The sequence below is a fragment of the Mytilus californianus genome, unplaced genomic scaffold, assembly GCF_021869535.1.
Source record: "Mytilus californianus isolate M0D057914Y unplaced genomic scaffold, xbMytCali1.0.p SCAF_3, whole genome shotgun sequence".
In the NCBI taxonomy this organism is placed as follows: domain Eukaryota; kingdom Metazoa; phylum Mollusca; class Bivalvia; order Mytilida; family Mytilidae; genus Mytilus; species Mytilus californianus.
Window position 1 is genome coordinate 76,366 of NW_026262679.1, and position 25,662 is coordinate 102,027.

Below are 25,662 nucleotides of genomic sequence, written 5' to 3' on the forward strand. Positions count from 1 at the left end.
AATATTGGACCAAGATATTGATGAATACAACAAATATAGCAGCTTGACACTTAAACTCCTTCATGAAAGGCTATCATTTCTTAACATTTAGGTGGAGCACATTGGATCTTTGTACCACAGTTTCTGACACGTTTTCTTCGGCGACCTCTAACTTTTGAATGCCCCGATACATTTTCAATATCAAGACACCAAAATGTGCGCAATTGACTGCCCATTATAAAACGTTAAACATTTTGGAAATCGAACGGTAAACAACGGAGCTATGATTTTTCAAAGTTTGCCATGTACACTTCCGTGTTCCATACTACGTCTAATATGTAAACAAATACCCATGTGTTCTTTATCGACCTATAACTTTTGAATGCCTGAACTGATCTTCCAAACCTAGACTGCACAATTTGCCCAATTGAATGTCCTTTCCAAAACGTTAAACATTTTGTAAATCAAACGGTTAAAAACGGAGCTATGATTTTTTCAAAGTTTGCCATATAGCCTCCCGTATTCCTTACTACGTCTGATATGTAAACAAATACCCAAGTCTTCTTTAACGGCTATACACATTTTATTTTCACTATCAAGTCAGCACAATTTTCGCAGTTAAATGTCCTTTCCAAAACACTAAACAGTTTATACATCGGACCGCAAACAACGGAGCTACGATTTTTCAAACTTTGCCTATATTCCTAATTGGATTATCTTCCCTGAATTCAAATTTTGTGTCAACTTGTTTGAGGAAATTATTACACAAAGCCTACTATATAAAGCACTCAGTACACATATGCTAATGGGGGGAACCCTTGTATCCAAGGCATGTCGCGCATGCGCACTCAGACTTTGAAAAAGGTCAATGTTGACACCCTATATTGATGAGTACAACACATATATAGCATTTGAAACTTAAAATCCTTCGCTCTAATGTCTAACAATCAATTTTGAGGTACAAAAAGTACTCAATTACCAAGCCGGTACAAGAATATCAATAAAAAGAATGAAATATTGTCGCCTTTTATTGTTATCGACACAAATAAAAGTAACCGTAGACTTATACAGTGTCAAATTATCCATCCTAATGATGAAATGTTTATACCGGCACAAAAGTATCATCAAAAAGAAAGAAATATTGTCGCCTTTTATTGTTATCGACACAAATATAAGTAACCGTAGACTTATACAGTGTCAAATTATCCATCAAAAGAATAAAATGTTCATGCTGGCACACAAGTATCATCAAAAAGGATAGATATTGGCACCATTTATAGATGCAGACAACAAATACAAATCCTCCTAAACTTATAAATATCATACAACATATGAAATATTGTCACTTTTAGTTTGTATTGACATAAATATCAGTAACCGTACACATATAAATCTCTCAATTGTTGTCAAATTATGCATTCTTATAGTTGTCGACAAATGTTTTATTAACCGTAGACTCCCAACCTGTGTAAAACTATCAATCCTCAGGTACTGAAAGGATAAAATGTTAATGCCGGTAAGTAATAACCAAGAAAATGGTCAATATTGGCACCCTATATTGCTGAATGCAACAAATATAGCACTTCAAAACATTTATTCTTTCACTTTTATGTCTGACAATCCATTTGAATGTATCAAATGGCCTCTATTACCTGGCCAGTACAAGAATAATAGAACAAAGATGAAATAGTGTCACTTTTAATTGTTTCGCGACATAAATATTAGTAACCGTACACTTATAAATCTCTCAATTTGTGTCAAACCATTCATTCTGAGATTCAAATAATGATGCCGGACCAGAAAAATCAGGAAGAAGGGAAGATATTGGCACCTTTTGTTGATACCGACAACAAATTTTGTTATTTAAACTTGTTTTCATTCCCATTTAATGTCAAACAACCCATCAGGATGTATTTAAAAGTGCTCAATTATAAGGCCAGTACCAGAATATCATTCAAAAGAAGAAATATTGGCTCTTTTTATTCTTGTCGACAAAAGTTTTAGTATAACCGTAGACTTACGAAGCGCTTAATTTTTGACAAAATTTTCATCGCGAGGTACATAAAGAATAAAATTATTATGCCGGTAGAGAATATTCAAGGAAAAGGGTAAATATTGGACCAAGATATTGATGAATACAACAAATATAGCAGCTTGACACTTAAACTCCTTCATGAAAGGCTATCATTTCTTAACATTTAGGGATCGTTGTACCACAGTTTCTGACACGTTTTCTTCGGCGACCTATAACTTTTGAATGCCCCGATACATTTTCAATATCAAGACACCAAAATGTGCGCAATTGAATTCCCTTTCCAAAACGCTAAACAGTTTAAAAATCGGACGGTCAACAACAGAGATACGATTTTTTCAAAGTTTGCCTATAAGCCTTATCAGATTATCTCCCCTGAATTTCAATATGCAAATTTTGGCATACCTTCTTCAGGAAATTGTTACAAAAAGACTACTATATATACAACTAAGTATGTATTACTATAGGGGGACCCTTGAATCCAAAACATATCGGCGCATGCGCACTTGAAAGGGTTAGGGTTAGAAAAAAAGATCCGGCTAACCCAAACCCTAACCCTAACCCTAATTTGGGTTAGGGTTAACCCTAACCCTCATATATTCATACGCCAGCCATATCACAACCCTTAATAGTCAGCCTACACCCCAGGTGCCCCCCTCTATATGATACCTAACCCTAACCCTAACCCTAACCCTAACCCTAACCCTAACCCTAACCCTAACCCTAACCCTAACCCTAACCCTAACCCTAACCCTAACCCTAACCCTAACCCTAACCCTAACCCTAACCCTAACCCTAACCCTAACCCTAACCCTAACCCTAACCCTAACCCTAACCCTAACCCTAACCCTAACCCTAACCCTAACCCTAACCCTAACCCTAACCCTAACCCTAACCCTAACCCTAACCCTAACCCTAACCCTAACCCTAACCCTAACCCTAACCCTAACCCTAACCCTAACCCTAACCCTAACCCTAACCCTAACCCTAACCCTAACCCTAACCCTAACCCTAACCCTAACCCTAACCCTAACCCTAACCCTAACCCTAACCCTAACCCTAACCCTAACCCTAACCCTAACCCTAACCCTAACCCTAACCCTAACCCTAACCCTAACCCTAACCCTAACCCTAACCCTAACCCTAACCCTAACCCTAACCCTAACCCTAACCCTAACCCTAACCCTAACCCTAACCCTAACCCTAACCCTAACCCTAACCCTAACCCTAACCCTAACCCTAACCCTAACCCTAACCCTAACCCTAACCCTAACCCTAACCCTAACCCTAACCCTAACCCTAACCCTAACCCTAACCCTAACCCTAACCCTAACCCTAACCCTAACCCTAACCCTAACCCTAACCCTAACCCTAACCCTAACCCTAACCCTAACCCTAACCCTAACCCTAACCCTAACCCTAACCCTAACCCTAACCCTAACCCTAACCCTAACCCTAACCCTAACCCTAACCCTAACCCTAACCCTAACCCTAACCCTAACCCTAACCCTAACCCTAAACCCTAACCCTAACCCTAACCCTAACCCTAACCCTAAACCCTAACCCTAACCCTAACCCTAACCCTCACAAAAAAGGTCAGACATGCGCAGAAGTAAAAAAGGTCACCTCACTAACCCTCGCCAAAGTCCACTACCCTAACCCTAACCCCTAACCCTAACCCTAACCCTAACCCTAAACCCTAACCCTAACCCTAACCCTAACCCTAACCCTAACCCTAACCCTAACCCTAACCCTAACCCTAACCCTAACCCTAAACCCTAACCCTAACCCTAACCCTAACCCTAACCCTAACCCTAACCCTAACCCTAACCCTAACCCTAGGATTTTCATCAAACTATACAGCTATCTTAGTAATATATTGATCTTACTAAATCATAGGTCATTATGTAGTTTGGTGTTTCGCTGTCAAATTTAAGGATTAAATTAATCTAGGTCCAAAAAGCTTGAATTTGCAGTTCCGACTATATTCAGATAGTACACCTTAAATCTTTTTATAACTTTTTCAAATCAACTTGGATTTTCATCAAACTATACAGCTATCTTGGTAACATATTGATCTTACTGAATCAAAGGTCATTATGTAGTTTGGTGTATTGCTGTCAAATTTAATGAAGGTCAAAAAAGCTAGGATTTGCAATTTTGGACAAAATTCAGCATTTCAGATAGTACACTCACCTTAATTTTTTTTATAACTTTTTCAAATCAACTTGGATTTTCATCAAACTATGCAGCTATATTAGTAATATATTGATCTTACTCAATCACAGGTCATTATGTAGTTTGGTGTGTTGCTTACAAATTTCTAGGTAAAAAAAGATTGAATTTGCAGTTCGGACTATATTCAGATACCTAACCCTAATTTTTTTTATAACTTTTTCAAATCAACTAGGATTTTCATCAAACTATACAGCTATCTTAGTAATATATTGATCTTACTAAATCATAGGTCATTATGTAGTTTGGTGTTTCGCTGTCAAATTTAAGGATTAAATTAATCTAGGTCCAAAAAGCTTGAATTTGCAGTTCCGACTATATTCAGATAGTACACCTTAAATCTTTTTATAACTTTTTCAAATCAACTTGGATTTTCATCAAACTATACAGCTATCTTGGTAACATATTGATCTTACTGAATCAAAGGTCATTATGTAGTTTGGTGTATTGCTGTCAAATTTAATGAAGGTCAAAAAAGCTAGGATTTGCAATTTTGGACAAAATTCAGCATTTCAGATAGTACACTCACCTTAATTTTTTTTATAACTTTTTCAAATCAACTTGGATTTTCATCAAACTATGCAGCTATATTAGTAATATATTGATCTTACTCAATCACAGGTCATTATGTAGTTTGGTGTGTTGCTTACAAATTTCTAGGTAAAAAAAGATTGAATTTGCAGTTCGGACTATATTCAGATACCTAACCCTAATTTTTTTTATAACTTTTTCAAATCAACTAGGATTTTCATCAAACTATACAGCTATCTTAGTAATATATTGATCTTACTAAATCATAGGTCATTATGTAGTTTGGTGTTTCGCTGTCAAATTTAAGGATTAAATTAATCTAGGTCCAAAAAGCTTGAATTTGCAGTTCCGACTATATTCAGATAGTACACCTTAAATCTTTTTATAACTTTTTCAAATCAACTTGGATTTTCATCAAACTATACAGCTATCTTGGTAACATATTGATCTTACTGAATCAAAGGTCATTATGTAGTTTGGTGTATTGCTGTCAAATTTAATGAAGGTCAAAAAAGCTAGGATTTGCAATTTTGGACAAAATTCAGCATTTCAGATAGTACACTCGCCTTAATTTTTTTTATAACTTTTTCAAATCAACTTGGATTTTCATCAAACTATGCAGCTATATTAGTAATATATTGATCTTACTCAATCACAGGTCATTATGTAGTTTGGTGTGTTGCTTACAAATTTCTAGGTAAAAAAAGATTGAATTTGCAGTTCGGACTATATTCAGATACCTAACCCTAATTTTTTTTATAACTTTTTCAAATCAACTAGGATTTTCATCAAACTATACAGCTATCTTAGTAATATATTGATCTTACTAAATCATAGGTCATTATGTAGTTTGGTGTTTCGCTGTCAAATTTAAGGATTAAATTAATCTAGGTCCAAAAAGCTTGAATTTGCAGTTCCGACTATATTCAGATAGTACACCTTAAATCTTTTTATAACTTTTTCAAATCAACTTGGATTTTCATCAAACTATACAGCTATCTTGGTAACATATTGATCTTACTGAATCAAAGGTCATTATGTAGTTTGGTGTATTGCTGTCAAATTTAATGAAGGTCAAAAAAGCTAGGATTTGCAATTTTGGACAAAATTCAGCATTTCAGATAGTACACTCACCTTAATTTTTTTTATAACTTTTTCAAATCAACTTGGATTTTCATCAAACTATGCAGCTATATTAGTAATATATTGATCTTACTCAATCACAGGTCATTATGTAGTTTGGTGTGTTGCTTACAAATTTCTAGGTAAAAAAAGATTGAATTTGCAGTTCGGACTATATTCAGATACCTAACCCTAATTTTTTTTATAACTTTTTCAAATCAACTAGGATTTTCATCAAACTATACAGCTATCTTAGTAATATATTGATCTTACTAAATCATAGGTCATTATGTAGTTTGGTGTTTCGCTGTCAAATTTAAGGATTAAATTAATCTAGGTCCAAAAAGCTTGAATTTGCAGTTCCGACTATATTCAGATAGTACACCTTAAATCTTTTTATAACTTTTTCAAATCAACTTGGATTTTCATCAAACTATACAGCTATCTTGGTAACATATTGATCTTACTGAATCAAAGGTCATTATGTAGTTTGGTGTATTGCTGTCAAATTTAATGAAGGTCAAAAAAGCTAGGATTTGCAATTTTGGACAAAATTCAGCATTTCAGATAGTACACTCGCCTTAATTTTTTTTATAACTTTTTCAAATCAACTTGGATTTTCATCAAACTATGCAGCTATATTAGTAATATATTGATCTTACTCAATCACAGGTCATTATGTAGTTTGGTGTGTTGCTTACAAATTTCTAGGTAAAAAAAGATTGAATTTGCAGTTCGGACTATATTCAGATACCTAACCCTAATTTTTTTTATAACTTTTTCAAATCAACTAGGATTTTCATCAAACTATACAGCTATCTTAGTAATATATTGATCTTACTAAATCATAGGTCATTATGTAGTTTGGTGTTTCGCTGTCAAATTTAAGGATTAAATTAATCTAGGTCCAAAAAGCTTGAATTTGCAGTTCCGACTATATTCAGATAGTACACCTTAAATCTTTTTATAACTTTTTCAAATCAACTTGGATTTTCATCAAACTATACAGCTATCTTGGTAACATATTGATCTTACTGAATCAAAGGTCATTATGTAGTTTGGTGTATTGCTGTCAAATTTAATGAAGGTCAAAAAAGCTAGGATTTGCAATTTTGGACAAAATTCAGCATTTCAGATAGTACACTCACCTTAATTTTTTTTATAACTTTTTCAAATCAACTTGGATTTTCATCAAACTATGCAGCTATATTAGTAATATATTGATCTTACTCAATCACAGGTCATTATGTAGTTTGGTGTGTTGCTTACAAATTTCTAGGTAAAAAAAGATTGAATTTGCAGTTCGGACTATATTCAGATACCTAACCCTAATTTTTTTTATAACTTTTTCAAATCAACTAGGATTTTCATCAAACTATACAGCTATCTTAGTAATATATTGATCTTACTAAATCATAGGTCATTATGTAGTTTGGTGTTTCGCTGTCAAATTTAAGGATTAAATTAATCTAGGTCCAAAAAGCTTGAATTTGCAGTTCCGACTATATTCAGATAGTACACCTTAAATCTTTTTATAACTTTTTCAAATCAACTTGGATTTTCATCAAACTATACAGCTATCTTGGTAACATATTGATCTTACTGAATCAAAGGTCATTATGTAGTTTGGTGTATTGCTGTCAAATTTAATGAAGGTCAAAAAAGCTAGGATTTGCAATTTTGGACAAAATTCAGCATTTCAGATAGTACACTCGCCTTAATTTTTTTTATAACTTTTTCAAATCAACTTGGATTTTCATCAAACTATGCAGCTATATTAGTAATATATTGATCTTACTCAATCACAGGTCATTATGTAGTTTGGTGTGTTGCTTACAAATTTCTAGGTAAAAAAAGATTGAATTTGCAGTTCGGACTATATTCAGATACCTAACCCTAATTTTTTTTATAACTTTTTCAAATCAACTAGGATTTTCATCAAACTATACAGCTATCTTAGTAATATATTGATCTTACTAAATCATAGGTCATTATGTAGTTTGGTGTTTCGCTGTCAAATTTAAGGATTAAATTAATCTAGGTCCAAAAAGCTTGAATTTGCAGTTCCGACTATATTCAGATAGTACACCTTAAATCTTTTTATAACTTTTTCAAATCAACTTGGATTTTCATCAAACTATACAGCTATCTTGGTAACATATTGATCTTACTGAATCAAAGGTCATTATGTAGTTTGGTGTATTGCTGTCAAATTTAATGAAGGTCAAAAAAGCTAGGATTTGCAATTTTGGACAAAATTCAGCATTTCAGATAGTACACTCGCCTTAATTTTTTTTATAACTTTTTCAAATCAACTTGGATTTTCATCAAACTATGCAGCTATATTAGTAATATATTGATCTTACTCAATCACAGGTCATTATGTAGTTTGGTGTGTTGCTTACAAATTTCTAGGTAAAAAAAGATTGAATTTGCAGTTCGGACTATATTCAGATACCTAACCCTAATTTTTTTTATAACTTTTTCAAATCAACTAGGATTTTCATCAAACTATACAGCTATCTTAGTAATATATTGATCTTACTAAATCATAGGTCATTATGTAGTTTGGTGTTTCGCTGTCAAATTTAAGGATTAAATTAATCTAGGTCCAAAAAGCTTGAATTTGCAGTTCCGACTATATTCAGATAGTACACCTTAAATCTTTTTATAACTTTTTCAAATCAACTTGGATTTTCATCAAACTATACAGCTATCTTGGTAACATATTGATCTTACTGAATCAAAGGTCATTATGTAGTTTGGTGTATTGCTGTCAAATTTAATGAAGGTCAAAAAAGCTAGGATTTGCAATTTTGGACAAAATTCAGCATTTCAGATAGTACACTCACCTTAATTTTTTTTATAACTTTTTCAAATCAACTTGGATTTTCATCAAACTATGCAGCTATATTAGTAATATATTGATCTTACTCAATCACAGGTCATTATGTAGTTTGGTGTGTTGCTTACAAATTTCTAGGTAAAAAAAGATTGAATTTGCAGTTCGGACTATATTCAGATACCTAACCCTAATTTTTTTTATAACTTTTTCAAATCAACTAGGATTTTCATCAAACTATACAGCTATCTTAGTAATATATTGATCTTACTAAACTATAGGTCATTATGTAGTTTGGTGTTTCCCTGTCAAATTTAAGGATTAAATTAATCTAGGTCCAAAAAGCTTGAATTTGCAGTTCCGACTATATTCAGATAGTACACCTTAAATCTTTTTATAACTTTTTCAAATCAACTTGGATTTTCATCAAACTATACAGCTATCTTTGTAACATATTTATCTTACGGAATCAAAGGTCATTATGTAGTTTGGTGTATTGCTGTCAAATTTAATGAAGGTCAAAAAAGCTAGGATTTGCAATTTTGGACAAAATTCAGCATTTCAGATAGTACACTCACCTTAATTTTTTTTATAACTTTTTCAAATCAACTTGGATTTTCATCAAACTATGCAGCTATATTAGTAATATATTGATCTTACTCAATCACAGGTCATTATGTAGTTTGGTGTGTTGCTTACAAATTTCTAGGTAAAAAAAGATTGAATTTGCAGTTCGGACTATATTCAGATACCTAACCCTAATTTTTTTTATAACTTTTTCAAATCAACTAGGATTTTCATCAAACTATACAGCTATCTTAGTAATATATTGATCTTACTAAATCATAGGTCATTATGTAGTTTGGTGTTTCGCTGTCAAATTTAAGGATTAAATTAATCTAGGTCCAAAAAGCTTGAATTTGCAGTTCCGACTATATTCAGATAGTACACCTTAAATCTTTTTATAACTTTTTCAAATCAACTTGGATTTTCATCAAACTATACAGCTATCTTGGTAACATATTGATCTTACTGAATCAAAGGTCATTATGTAGTTTGGTGTATTGCTGTCAAATTTAAGGATTAAATTAATCTAGGTAAAAAAAGGTTGAATTTGCATTTCGGACTATATTCAGATAGTACACTTTAAATCTTTTTATAACTTTTTCAAATCAACTTGGATTTTCATCAAACTATGCAGCTATATTAGTAATATATTGATCTTACTCAATCACAGGTCATTATGTAGTTTGGTGTGTTGCTTACAAATTTCTAGGTAAAAAAAGATTGAATTTGCAGTTCGGACTATATTCAGATACCTAACCTTAATTTTTTTTATAACTTTTTCAAATCAACTAGGATTTTCATCAAACTATACAGCTATCTTAGTAATATATTGATCTTACTAAATCATAGGTCATTATGTAGTTTGGTGTATTGCTGTCAAATTTAAGGATTAAATTAATCTAGGTCCAAAAAGCTTGAATTTGCAGTTCCGACTATATTCAGATAGTACTCCTTAAATCTTTTTATAACTTTTTCAAATCAACTTGGATTTTCATCAAACTATACAGCTATCTTGGTAACATATTGATCTTACTGAATCAAAGGTCATTATGTAGTTTGGTGTATTGCTGTCAAATTTAATGAAGGTCAAAAAAGCTAGGATTTGCAATTTTGGACAAAATTCAGCATTTCAGATAGTACACTCACTTTAATTTTTTTTATAATTTTTTCAAATCAACTTGGATTTTCATCAAACTATGCAGCTATATTAGTAATATATTGATCTTACTCAATCACAGGTCATTATGTAGTTTGGTGTGTTGCTTACAAATTTCTAGGTAAAAAAAGATTGAATTTGCAGTTCGGACTATATTCAGATACCTAACCCTAATTTTTTTTATAACTTTTTCAAATCAACTAGGATTTTCATCAAACTATACAGCTATCTTAGTAATATATTGATCTTACTAAATCATAGGTCATTATGTAGTTTGGTGTATTGCTGTCAAATTTAAGGATTAAATTAATCTAGGTCCAAAAAGCTTGAATTTGCAGTTCCTACTATATTCAGATAGTACACCTTAAATCTTTTTATAATTTTTTCAAATCAACTTGGATTTTCATCAAACTATACAGCTATCTTGGTAACATATTGATCTTACTGAATCAAAGGTCATTATGGAGTTTGGTGTATTGCTGTCAAATTTAATCTAGGTCAAAAAAGCTAGGATTTGCAATTTTGGACAAAATTCAGCATTTCAGATAGTACACTCACTTTAATTTTTTTTATAACTTTTTCAAATCAACTTGGATTTTCATCAAACTATGCAGCTATATTAGTAATATATTGATCTTACTCAATCACAGGTCATTATGTAGTTTGGTGTGTTGCTTACAAATTTCTAGGTAAAATAAGATTGAATTTGCAGTTCGGACTATATTCAGATAGTACACTTTAATTTTTTTTATAACTTTTTCAAATCAACTTGGATTTTCATCAAACTATACAGCTATCTTGGTAACATATTGATCTTACTGAATCAAAGGTCATTATGTAGTTTGGTGTATTTCTGTCAAATTTAAGGATTAAATTAATCTAGGTAAAAAAAGGTTGAATTTGCATTTCGGACTATATTCAGATAGTACACTTTAAATCTTTTTATAACTTTTTCAAATCAACTTGGATTTTCATCAAACTATACAGCTACCTTGGTAATATATTGATCTTACTGAATCAAAGGTCATTATGTAGTATGGTGTATTGCTGTCAAACTTAATCTTTCAGCCTACCACACCAGCAGCATTACAGTTTCAGCCTACCACAACAGCAGCATTACACTTTCAACCTACCACACCAGCAGCATTACACCTTCCTGAATTTGACCCAGTCTTGACAAGCTTCTCACAAGATGACGTCAGGTCCCTGTTCCACTTCGAAGTAGAGGAAGACAGTGCGTAAAAACGTTTTATTTTTATCTGTATAGTTATTTATGTTTAATTAAAACTGTGGTAAAAAAGAAATGTGATAGTTCATGTTGGTATAAGCCAATGCAGGTATGTCCGATTATTTGTATGACTGTTATGTGGGTGGCAATGGTATGTATGTATGACAATTTTTTATGTATATATGCATGTAATCCTTCAGTGTGTGTTAGCAACTGTAAATACAGTATGTGTGTATTTATGTATGTATGATTGTCTATTACCGCATGTTTGTTTATGAACGTATTAAACAACTTTATACCTAAGTAGTACACGGTGTTCTGTTCTTTATCTGCATTTATTTTGGGTCATCATGTTGACCAAAACAGTATTTCTGTCCACTACTCATATGTATCGCTTCATGTATTTCGTTGGAGTTCGTATTCCCCACGCTTTACATTTCAGTGTTTTATGTTCGTACGTCTCTCTCTGGGTTTGTTTGTTTACCAGTCTTCTCGTTTACATATTGTCCTTTGGATAATGATTTCAATTTCCTTTCTGACATTGTTTGATATGTATTTAATACACATGAAGAGGGATATCCGAACACGGGAAACACACAGAACTAGTACTTACACATGACAACAGGTTATTGGTTTATGGTCGCCATCATGAACTGATTGGCTATTGTAACAAAAGTCTGTCACAAATTATAAATGATATTCTTCCTAAGTCCCAACTAACCCTAATCATTACCAGACTGAACACAGAAATAACACGAGGGGTGCCGTATACGATGCAGGAAATGTTTACCCTTATGGAGCACTTGATTTCACTGTCGGTTTTCAGTGTAGTTCATGTTCTTTCGTATTTAATAATATTGTTCTAAATTTCCTTTGTTTACTCCTAGGTTTTGATTGTCTCATACCATAATATATTTCGATAAAGACGGGCGTAGAAAAATAAGATTTTATATGATTGCCGATGAAAACTCTCCATCTAACACCAAGTAGCAACTTGACAGTCAGAATATTCCCATCTGAATTGATGCATTTCAGTCTGATTATATTTTTATTTTTTTTAATTATCCATTTCATTGAATTAGATCAAACAAACTGTCATCTTATAGTCATCCCATAGTGAAACAGTGGCTCATATTGTATGAAATTAATGCATGCTAATAAAAGAAAGAGGACAACAGACTACCTTTATTCATGAATTACAACATGCATGTCAGATGCCTTTTTGGAACTATATACATGAAATGTGAAATGAAATAAGTTGGAAAATATGTATTGTCACAACGTATATAAATAATGTATAAAATAAATAATGCACACAAAGAATAAGAGAAATAAAAGTTAAAATGTCACACTGTCAAACAGACAGGCATCATGATTGTCTTAATTCATGATTGTACAAAAACATATGTTTAAAAAGAAATGTTGAACGTAACAATGTTCAAATGTTTATGGCCAGCTGGATATCCGTGGACGTAATGGTCGTTCTTTTGGCGTTAATTGCTCACAAGTCACTGTCTGTAAACAATCCTACAAGGTAAGCTTCAGCATTGGCTTCCTAAAACAAATATGTAAAATGATAATGAGGAGTACAATTTGTGTTATATGTTAATAATGTACAGAATTAATCGTAAAATATAGAAATGTTTACGCTCATGTCTTATAACATTGTATGTCATTTTGCAACTGAAATGTAATAAACTCAAATGCTCTGTAAATGAAATAAAATGCTTAACAGGTCGCACCTTTAAACGACCACAGATGTCGAACATTGAACATTTGGGCCAAGCATAAACACTACATTCAAGCTTGATACAGCTTTAAATTTGAATTGTGATTACATATTTAACACACCATATGTATCTAACACAGAATGAATGTGGTCAAAGAACGCAACAAATTGAAATTGGACCTATTGGTCAATATATAAGTTCAAGACATAATGCAAACATTTACAGCTAAAATTAAAAAACTATATGAAAAGGTTATATACCGGGAAGGTCTTTCTTTCAATGAGGGGAGCCACGATAATAAACTGAAGAACTATTTATAATTTGTGAAGTTGATACGGAATATTTGTCAAGTAGGTATTGGTACCTTCCGGTAAACTTTATGAGAACAAAGACGAGACGTTCTTTGACTAAACCTTGTGTCATAAACTTGTAAGATTCTGTTCACACCAAAATTAACTTTCAGTAATCATGTTCACACCAGAAAATGATTTCAGCGTCATGTTCACACCAGAAACTGATTTCAGGGATTGTGTTATTGTGTACGGATAATACATCGGGGATAAACTTCGTAAAAAGGTAAGTTATATTGATCTGTTATAGCAAATTACTAGCCCATAGTTAGCGTATACGCCAATGAACATGAATTGTAATTAATTAATCTACAATATTACTGAATTAACTGTCATGGGGATTCAGTTTTTATGGGAAAAAATACTGCTTTAAAAAATACGTTCTTCTTTTCCGTAACATAATGTATAGATCTTTGTAAGGATGGTCACTAATTGTATCAGTTATAGATAAATATAACGGCATTTTCTATTCCCTGATAACATGAAATTTGTTGTCATGTATTTTATATTTAACATTACATTTAGTAATTGGGTTTTCCTGAAAGCAATTTCGGTGTGAACATAAATACATTTTAAAACGATTATCTTTTTCCAGACTAAATTATATCAGAAAAAATATATTGACAGCCTATACAGACACGAATACTTTCAAATTATGTTGTTACAACAGTATTGAAGATAAGACTGACCTGTTTGTATGCTTTATTTTCCGTTATGTCTGTCACTGCTGAAATTAATTTCTGGTGTGAACATGATATGTCTGACTACCGGTAAGATCATTCTTTCAATGAGGGTAAGCACCATAATACATTGAAGAACTACTTCAATAATATTGATTGACTAGTAAATTAATCTAGGTCCAAAAAGCTTGAATTTGCAGTTCGGACTATATTCAGATAGTACACTTTAAATCTTTTTATAACTTTTTCAAATCAACTTGGATTTTCATCAAACTATACAGCTACCTTGGTAACATATTGATCTTACTGAATCAAAGGTCATTATGTAGTTTGGTGTATTGCTGTCAAATTTAATGAAGGTCAAAAAAGCTAGGATTTGCAATTTTGGACAAAATTCAGCATTTCAGATAGTACACTTTAATTTTTTTTATAACTTTTTCAAATCAACTTGGATTTTCATCAAACTATGCAGCTATATTAGTAATATATTGGTCTTACTGAATCACAGGTCATTATGTAGTTTGGTGTGTTGCTTACAAATTTCTAGGTAAAAAAAGATTGAATTTGCAGTTCGGACTATATTCAGATAGTACACTTTAATTTTTTTTATAACTTTTTCAAATCAACTAGGATTTTCATCAAACTATACAGCTATCTTAGTAATATATTGATCTTACTAAATCATAGGTCATTATGTAGTTTGGTGTATTGCTGTCAAATTTAAGGATTAAATTAATCTAGGTCCAAAAAGCTTAAATTTGCAGTTCGGACTATATTCAGATAGTACACTTTAAATCTTTTTATTACTTTTTCAAATCAACTTGGATTTTCATCAAACTATACATCTATCTTGGCAACATATTGAACTTACTGAATCAAAGGTCATTATGTAGTTTGGTGTATTGCTGTCAAATTTAATCTAGGTAAAAAAAGCTAGGATTTGCAATTTTGGACAAAATTCAGCATTTCAGATAGTACACTTTAATTTTTTTTATAACTTTTTCAAATCAACTTGGATTTTCATCAAACTATGCAGCTATATTAGTAATATATTGGTCTTACTGAATCACAGGTCATTATGTAGTTTGGTATGTTGCTCACAAATTTCTAGGTAAAAAAAGATTGAATTTGCAGTTCGGACTATATTCAGATACCTAACCCTAATTTTTTTTATAACTTTTTCAAATCAACTAGGATTTTCATCAAACTATGCAGCTATCTTAGTAATATATTGATCTTACTAAATCATAGGTCATTATGTAGTTTGGTGTATTGCTGTCAAATTTAAGGATTAAATTAATCTAGGTCCTAAAAGTTTGAATTTGCAGTTGGGACTATATTCAGATAGTACACTTTAAATCTTTTTATAACTTTTTCAAATCAACTTGGATTTTCATCAAACTATACAGCTATCTTGGTAACATATTGATCTTACTGAATCAAAGGTCATTATGTAGTTTGGTGTATTGCTGTCAAACTTAAGAATAGATTTAATCTTGTTAAAAAAAGATTGAATTTGCAGTTCGGACTATATTCAGATAGTATACTTTAAATTTTTTTTATAACTTTTTCAAATCAACTAGGATTTTCATCAAACTATACAGCTATCTTAGTAATATATTGATCTTACTAAATCATAGGTCATTATGTAGTTTGGTGTATTGCTGTCAAATTTAAGGATTAAATTAATACATCCTGACATAAAATATTACTGAATTATTATGCGACTATATAGATTTACATGATAAAGTGCCAATATGGGCAGTTTTGGTTGATACGGTCAAATAATTTTGCTATATGAGTCAGCCTGGGGTATCAAAACTACTGAAATTTTGTTACGTATCAATATATTGAACAAAAGGAGGACATGCTGGCACTCTTAATTTATGCGGACAAAAATTTGTAGTTGTTGTGTTCAAATATTGCTGTCATTTGTATTATACATTAAATCCTGACATAAAAATAGTTGCTGATTTAGTATGCGGCTATATAGATTTACAAAATAAAGTGCAAATATGGTCAGTTTTGGTTGATGCAGTCAAATAATTTTGTTATAGGAGTCAGCCTGAGGTATCAAAACTACTGCAATTTTGTTGCTAGACAATATTTTGATTAAAAAGAGGACATGCTGGCAATCTAGATTGATACGGACAAAATTTTGTATTCACATTATGTTCCAATACTGCTGTCATTTGTATAAAACATTCATTCTTGACATAAAATTATTACTGAATTATTATGCGGCTATATAGATTTACATAATAATGTGCAAATATGGTCAGTTTAAGTTGATGCTGTCAAATATTTTTGCTATACGAGTCAATAATGGCGGCCCCATGAGAGCCTCTACATTTATTCTCTTGTGTCAATCGTTGCTCTTATTTGACCCTGGTCAGCCAAATCAATTGTGCGGATGATAGATTTATGTCAAAAATAAGGATAATCTTGACTAACTTTTTCAAATCTATTTGGATTTTCATAAAACTGGACAGCTATCTCAATTATATACTGTTCTTACATATGACAGAGTCATTTGGCATTTTGGTGGATAACTGTGAAACGGTAGGTTTTAATTGACAAGTCAAAACAGCTTAAATTTTCAGTGCGCAATAAATTCAGATAGTCAACCTTAGACATTTCTGTAACTTTTTCAAATCGACTTGGATTTTCAAAAACCTTGACAGCTATTTCCAATATACCCTGTTCTTACATAGGACAGAGTCATTTGGCATTTGGGTTGATTACTGGTAAATGGTATGTTTTAATTGAGAAGTGAAAAGAGCTAGAATTTTCACTTCGCACTAAATTCAGATAGTCACCCTTAAAAATGTCTATAACTTTTTCAAATCAACTTTGATTTTCATAAACCTTAACACCTATCTCAATTATATACTGTTCTTACATATGACAGAGTCATTTGGCATTTGGGTGGATAACTGTGAAACAGTAGGTTTTAATTGACAAGCCAAAACAGCTAGAATTTTCAGTGCGCACTAAATTCACATAGTCACCCTTAAACATTTCTGTCACTTTTTCAAATCGACTTGGATTTTTATAAAACATGACAGCTGTCTCAATTATATACTGTTCTTACCAATTGCAAAGTCATTTGCCATTTTATTAACCTTCCTGTCAAATTGTAGGTTTATTTCATAGGTGAAAAAGGCTAAGATTTTCACTTCTGACTACATTCAGATAGTCACCTTTAAGAATTTCTACAACTTTCTCAAATCAACTGGGATTTTAAGGTTAACTAGACAGCTATCTCAATTATATACTATTCTTACAAAATGCAAAGATGCAGTTTGCCATTTTCATTCATTCCTGTCAAATTGTATGTTTAATTGAGTAACTGTAGACTGACAAACTGTGTAAATCTATCAAACCTGAGCTACCACAAGTATAAAATGTTTATGCCGGTAAGGAATAATCAAGAAAAAGGTCAATTTTATTCATGAATACAACAAATATACCAATTTGACACTTAAACTCCTTCACACGACAGGTCAGTGCTATCGTGTCCTAAATATTTATGCGGAGCACATTGAATTGTTGTACCAGCAATTTAATTCCTGCCACAGAAGCCTAAACCAACTAACTGCTGATTCAGTAAAGTATGTTTAGGTGCAAATTAACCCTTTTTAACAGCCTTTGCAAGTCCCAAGAAAGACATTCGCATTCCTCAACACAGATTGCTATTTACACATGGAGCACTCCAAAATGTTGTACCAAGGAGTATAATTCCATATGAGGCATATGCTTTGGTATTCTCAGAGTGTTCTTTACATACACCTGTGCTGTCTCCTCTTATAAATGTCGGTTAAAAAATAGGCAGTGCCTTTCTATGTTGCATAGTAAGGTGGATCACCTGCTAATGTTGTACCAGGAATAAGCATGTTACAGTTATTAGTTGGCTTTTTTATCGACCTATAACTTTTGAAAGCCTGAGCTGATGTTCCAAAACCAGACTGCACAATTTGCCCAATTGAATGCCCATTCCAAAACGTTAAACATTTTGGAAATCGAACGGTAAACAACGGAGCTATGATTTTTCAAAGTTTGCAATGTACACTTCCGTGTTCCATACTACGTCTAATATGTAAACAAATACCCATGTGTTCTTTATCGACCCATAACTTTTGAATGCCTGACCTGATCTTCCAAACCTAGACTGCACAATTTGCCCAATTGAATGTCCTTTCCAAAACGTTAAACATTTTGTAAATCAAACGGTTAAAAACGGAGCTATGACTTTTTCAAAGTTTGCCATATAGCCTCCCGTATTCCTTACTACGTCTGATATGTAAACAAATACCCAAGTCTTCTTTAACGGCTATACACATTTTACTTTCACTATCAAGTGAGCACAATTTCCGCAGTTAAATTACTAAACAGTTTATACATCGGACCGCAAACAACGGAGCTACGATTTTTCAAACTTTGCCTATATTCCTAATTGGATTATCTTCCCTGAATTCAAATTTTGTGTCACACCTTGTTTGAGGAAATTATTACACAAAGCCTACTATATAAAGCACTCAGTACACATATGCTAATGGGGGGAACCCTTGTATCCAAGGCATGTCGCGCATGCGCACTCAGACCTTATAAATAAAAAAATAAAAATTTTAACTATAATTTAACTCTAACACTCCAGCATTTATCAGACCAGTTAAAAAAAAAAAAAAAAAAAAAAAAAAATAATAAATATAATTTAACTCAAACAGTCCAGCATGAGGCATAAAAGTACTTAAATATCATATAAAAGAAGAAATATTGGCACTTTTTATATCTGTCGACAAAGTTTTTAGTCTCCATACACTGAAAACTATAAACCAAAAAGAATAAAATAGGATGCCGGTATGGAATAACCTTGAAAAAGGTCAATGTTGACACCCTATATTGATGAGTACAACACATATAGCAATTTGAAACTTAAAATCCTTCAGTCTAATGTCTAACAATCAATTTTGAGGTACAAAAAGTACTCAATTACAAAGCCGGTACAAGAATATCAATAAAAAGAAAGAAATATTGTCGCCTTTTATTGTTATCGACACAAATAAAAGTAACCGTAGACTTATACAGTGTCAAATTATCCATCCTAAGAATGAAATGTTTATACCGGCACAGAAGTATCATCAAAAAGAAAGAAATATTGTCGTCTTTTATTGTTATCGACACAAATAAAAGTAACCGTAGACTTATACAGTGTCAAATTATCCATCAAAAGAATAAAATGTTCATGCTGGCACACAAGTATCATCAACAGGATAGATATTGGCACCATTTATAGATGCAGACAACAAATACAGCAACCTGAAACATTCATTTCTTCACTTTTGTGTCTGAGAATACATCTAAACTCATAAATATTATACAACATATGAAGTATTGTCACTGTTAGTTGGTATCGACATAAATATCAGTAACCGTACACTTATAAATCTCTCAATTGTTGTCAAATTATGCCTTCTTATAGTTGTCGACAAATGTTTTAGTAACTGTAGACTCCAAACCTCTGTAAAACTATCAATCCACAGGTACCGAAAGGATAAAATGTTAATGCCGGTAAGTAATAACCAAGAAAATGGTCAATATTGGCACCCTATATTGCTGAATGCAACAAATATAGCACTTCAATACATTTATTCTTTCACTTTTATGTCTGACAATCCATTTGAATGTATCAAATGTCCTCTATTACCAGGCCGGTACAAGAATATTATAACAAAGATGAAATAGTGTCGCTTTTAATTGTTTCGCGACATAAATATTAGTAACCGTACACTTATAAATCTCTCAATTTGTGTCAAACCATTCATTCTTAGATTCAAATAATGATGCCGGACCAGAAAAATCAGGAAGAAGGGAAGATATTGGCACCTTTTGTTGATACCGACAACAAATTTTGTTATTTAAACTTGTTTTCATTCCCATTTAATGTCAAACAACCCATCAGGATGTATTTAAAAGTGCTCAATTATAAGGCCAGTTCCAGAATATCATTCAAAAGAAGAAATATTGGCTCTTTTTATTCTTGTCGACAAAAGTTTTAGTATAACCGTAGACATACACACACACACACACATACATACATACATCCATAAATACATACATTAATGCAGTCCCATGTTAACGTGTACTTTCAGAAATATAGACATAGGCCAATTGTCATTAGGAACATTCCCATCGAGAGCATAAACAGGGTAACGAAAACAGACGTTGCTTGCGAGTTGATAACGTTTATTAAACTTTCTATTCCGTTTTGACTGATTGAAGGATACCATGTTTAGAACTACCAATGAAAATATGACACATTCTTATAACAACATAACAAAAACAATACATTTAACGGTTGGTTAATTCAATGCCACCAGGCTATAGCACAGGTTAAAAAAAGATGATTTTTCTATTTTTATTTATTGCCAATACTATTGACTTAAACAATTGTAAATATAAGGCAATTGGTGCAGTATGGTTGACAATAAACGCAATAGTGTAGTCATTTCACGCACACATGTTACCAATTAACGCAATTATGTAGGAATTTCACGCAAACATGTAGGAAATCACGCAAACGTGTAGCAAATTAACGCAGCGGTAATTGGATACATTTATGCGTTAAATGGTAACATTGTAGCCATTTACCGCAATGAAGTAACCAATTAACGCAGCGGTAATTGGATACATACATGCGTTAATTGGATACATGTATGCGTTAAATGGTTACATTGTAGCCATTTCCCGCAATGAAGTAACCAATTAACGCAGCGGTAATTGGATACCTACATGCGTTAATTGGATACATGTATGCGTTAAATGGTTACAAAGTAGTCATTTACCGCAATGAAGTAACCAATTAACGCAGCGGTAATTGGATACATTTCGCGTCAATTGGATACATATATGCGTTAAATGGTTACATTTACGCGTTACATGGTTACATGTATGCGTTAATTGGTAACATTGTAGACATTTACCGCAAATAGTTGACCAAATATATTGAGTCAATCCAGAACTTATGTTTTTTTTGTTTCTTTTTTTATTTCTTTGTTGTATTTTTTTTTCTTCTTGTATATTTATTCAATTTTGCATATGCTACTTTAAACTGAAGATACTGTTGGTACCTAATAATGTTGGTTAAATAGATGTTATTTTTTTTTGGGGGGGGGGGGGGGGGGGAGACGGATTTTTTATAAGTTTTTCCAAACTTGTTTCTGAATCCCATATTTGAACTTCATCTACCATTCTTATATTTTGTTCTTGAAATTTTTCTTTAATAAATATTGTTTAAACTAAAACTTATGAGTTTTTACAGCGATGTCTTTAAATGCTTTGTATTATACCAGGATTTCCCCTTGATTATGAATAAAGCATATTCACTCCTTGGCCAAAGCATGTGGGAATAGTTTCATTGGAGACAACTTCGCTGGTAAACAAAGCAATTCAATGAAATATGGAATGAATGTTCTTATAAAAGCTACACCTATGGCAGACAGCTAGAAGTAAAATACTATCAAGGCCTATGAAACATAATGCATAAACATACATACATACATACATACATACATACATACACACACACACATACATACATACATACATACAAACATACATACATACATACATACATACATACATACATACATACATACATACATACATACATACATACATACATACTTGCATACATATATTCATACTAACATCCATCAATCCAGCCAAGAATAAAGACATTCAGACATCCAGACAACATACATTCATACATAAATATAGAAATACAAACATACATCCATATAGACATACAAACATACAAACATACATACATACATACATAAATACATACAAAGATACATACCTACATCAACCAATCTATCCAGACATCCATCCAGACATCCATACATTTATACATCAATCCATCAAGACACGCATACATACATACACACACACATACATACATACATACATACATACATACATACATACATACATACATACATACATACATACATACATACATACAAGCATACATACATACATACATACATACATACATACATACATACAAACATACTTGCATACATATATAGATACTAACATCCATCAATCCAGCCAAAAATAAAGACAGTCAGACATCCAGACAACATACATTCATACATACATACACACATACATACATACATACACATACATACATACATACATACATACATACATACATACATACATAAATACATACATACATACAAACATACATACCTACATCCATAAATCGATCCAGACATCCATCCAGGCATCCATACATTTATACATCAATCCATCAAGACACGCATACATACATACACACATACATACATACATACATACATACGAACATATATACATACACACATAACATCCATACATTCATACAAACTTATATGCATTTTTAATCACATCAAATTAAATGTCCATACGTCACAATCACAACTTTGAAGGCTTTTTATGAAAAAAAATATGTTCGAACAAATTGGTCTTAATCGACTGCAAATGATATAAACTGAAAAAAAAACTAAAATCTGAAAAAGGTCCAAAAAAAAGGGAAAAAAATTGGACTTAGAAATTTTTCCTTTGATTTGTAACCATTTTGACGCAAAATGTACCCAATTCCCGCCAAAATGTACCCAATTCCAGTAAAAAGTAACCAAGTCACGCTCATAAGTAGCCATTAGGTAGGTAATCACGCGGTTTGGGAAAATATGGCTACATTTTTATAACTTGCTCACAACCCTAACCCTAACCCTAACCCTAACCCTAACCCTAACCCTAACCCTAACCCTAACCCTAACCCTAAACCCTAACCCTAACCCTAACCCTAACCCTAACCCTAACCCTAACCCTAACCCTAACCCTAACCCTAACCCTAACCCTTAACCCTAACCCTAACCCTAACCCTAACCCTAACCCTAACCCTAACCCTAACCCTAACCCTAACCGATTAGATTTTCGTATTAAGTTTTTTCACGAACTTCTCAAAAATCACAGTTTTGGAGGGGTGGGGGGTCAGGTTGTGGTTTTTGGTACTTTTCAAAGTCGATCTTTTCAAAGTCTCAACATGATCCTATGCTTCGATTGGCTTGAAATTAATAAATCGACCCCGTTAGGGGCAGTACTTTGCGAGAATTAAGCCTATGATGAAAACCGCAAGTCTTTATCTTTTGTAGTTTCGGAGTTGGGGTTAATGTCGGGATTAGGCTTCACTCTCACACAAACGTTTCTTCAGTGAGGTCGGAAAGTGCGGCCGTACACTTCATTGATACCAATAAGTTTTCATGCTCTAGATCGCCTTTTCATCTTTTCGGAACAGTTAACTTTAAGAAAATATCTCTATTCAAATCCATTCTACACCTGTTTGAAGATTGAAGTCAAAGGCACTTTTCATACTCTGTACTTAGAAATATTTTTGGAAATTTCTCACGCATGCGCAGTCACAAAAAAGGTCAGACATGCGCAGAAGTAAAAAAGGTCACCTCACTAACCCTCGCCAAAGTCCACTACCATCCTTCAAGTCCACTACCCTGACCCTTACCCTAACACTAACCCTGACCCTAACCCTAACCCTGACCCTAACCCAAACCCTGACCCTAACCCAAACCCAAACCCTGACCCTAACCCTGACCCAAACCCTGACCCTAACCCTGACCCAAACCCTGACCCTAACCCTGACCCTAACCCTGACCCAAACCCTGACCCTAACCCTGACCCTAACCCTAACCCAAACACTAACCCAAACCAAAACCCCAAATGTGTTAAAATCGTTGTTTTGAAGGCCTTACTTTATCTTGGAACGGGTAAGTCTAGGGGGTTAACCGATTAGATTTTCGTATTAAGTTTTTTCACGAACTTCTCAAAAATCACAGTTTTGGAGGGGTGGGGGGTCAGGTTGTGGTTTTTGGTACTTTTCAAAGTCGATCTTTTCAAAGTCTCAACATGATCCTATGCTTCGATTGGCTTGAAATTAATAAATCGACCCCGTTAGGGGCAGTACTTTGCGAGAATTAAGCCTATGATGAAAACCGCAAGTCTTTATCTTTTGTAGTTTCGGAGTTGGGGTTAATGTCGGGATTAGGCTTCACTCTCACACAAACGTTTCTTCAGTGAGGTCGGAAAGTGCGGCCGTACACTTCATTGATACCAATAAGTTTTCATGCTCTAGATCGCCTTTTCATCTTTTCGGAACAGTTAACTTTAAGAAAATATCTCTATTCAAATCCATTCTACACCTGTTTGAAGATTGAAGTCAAAGGCACTTTTCATACTCTGTACTTAGAAATATTTTTGGAAATTTCTCACGCATGCGCAGTCACAAAAAAGGTCAGACATGCGCAGAAGTAAAAAAGGTCACCTCACTAACCCTCGCCAAAGTCCACTACCCTAACCCTAACCCTAACCCTAACCCTAACCCTAACCCTAACCCTAACCTAACCCTAACCCTAACCCTAACCCTAACCCTAACCCTAACCTAACCTAACCCTAACCCTAACCCTAACCCTAACCCTAACCCTAACCCTAACCCTATTGTGAGGACAGTGCCAGAATACTGTAAACCAGAAGAAATTTTTTTGCTTTTAATTGTTTTCGACATAAATATCTGTAACCGAAGACTTATGAATCACTCAATTTGTGTAAAACTATACGTTCTCATTGTTGTCGACAAAATTTTTAGGAACCGTAGACTTCAAGCCGGTGTAAAACTGTCAGTCCTGAGATTCCAAAAGAATGAAATGTTTATGAGGGTCAGGAATAATCAAGAAAATGGTCAAGGGCTAACCCTAACCCGGACTCTAACCCCAACCCCAACCCTAACCCTAACCCCTAACCGTACTGTTCACAATTTAATATACATATATCGAAGCTGTGCTGTATCTTAAAGTAAGTGTAACAGTAGTAGAAGATCACATCTAAAAACTCATCATGTGACTTCTATCTTTTCAAATCGATAGATATTATTTTGAATACAGCTCATCATTGGGTGTAAACGCTGTGCAGTCAATTCCGAACTTTGCTGCGTATCGAAGCGAGGTTGATAAATACAGTCAAAATAATTTCCTTCACAAACGAATTGCCGTAAAAGTAAGCATAGTATGCTTGTTTAACAAAGATTGTAGTGAGTGATTCTTGACAAGAGCTGTACACTAATAATATTACACGAACACCTATAACGACTG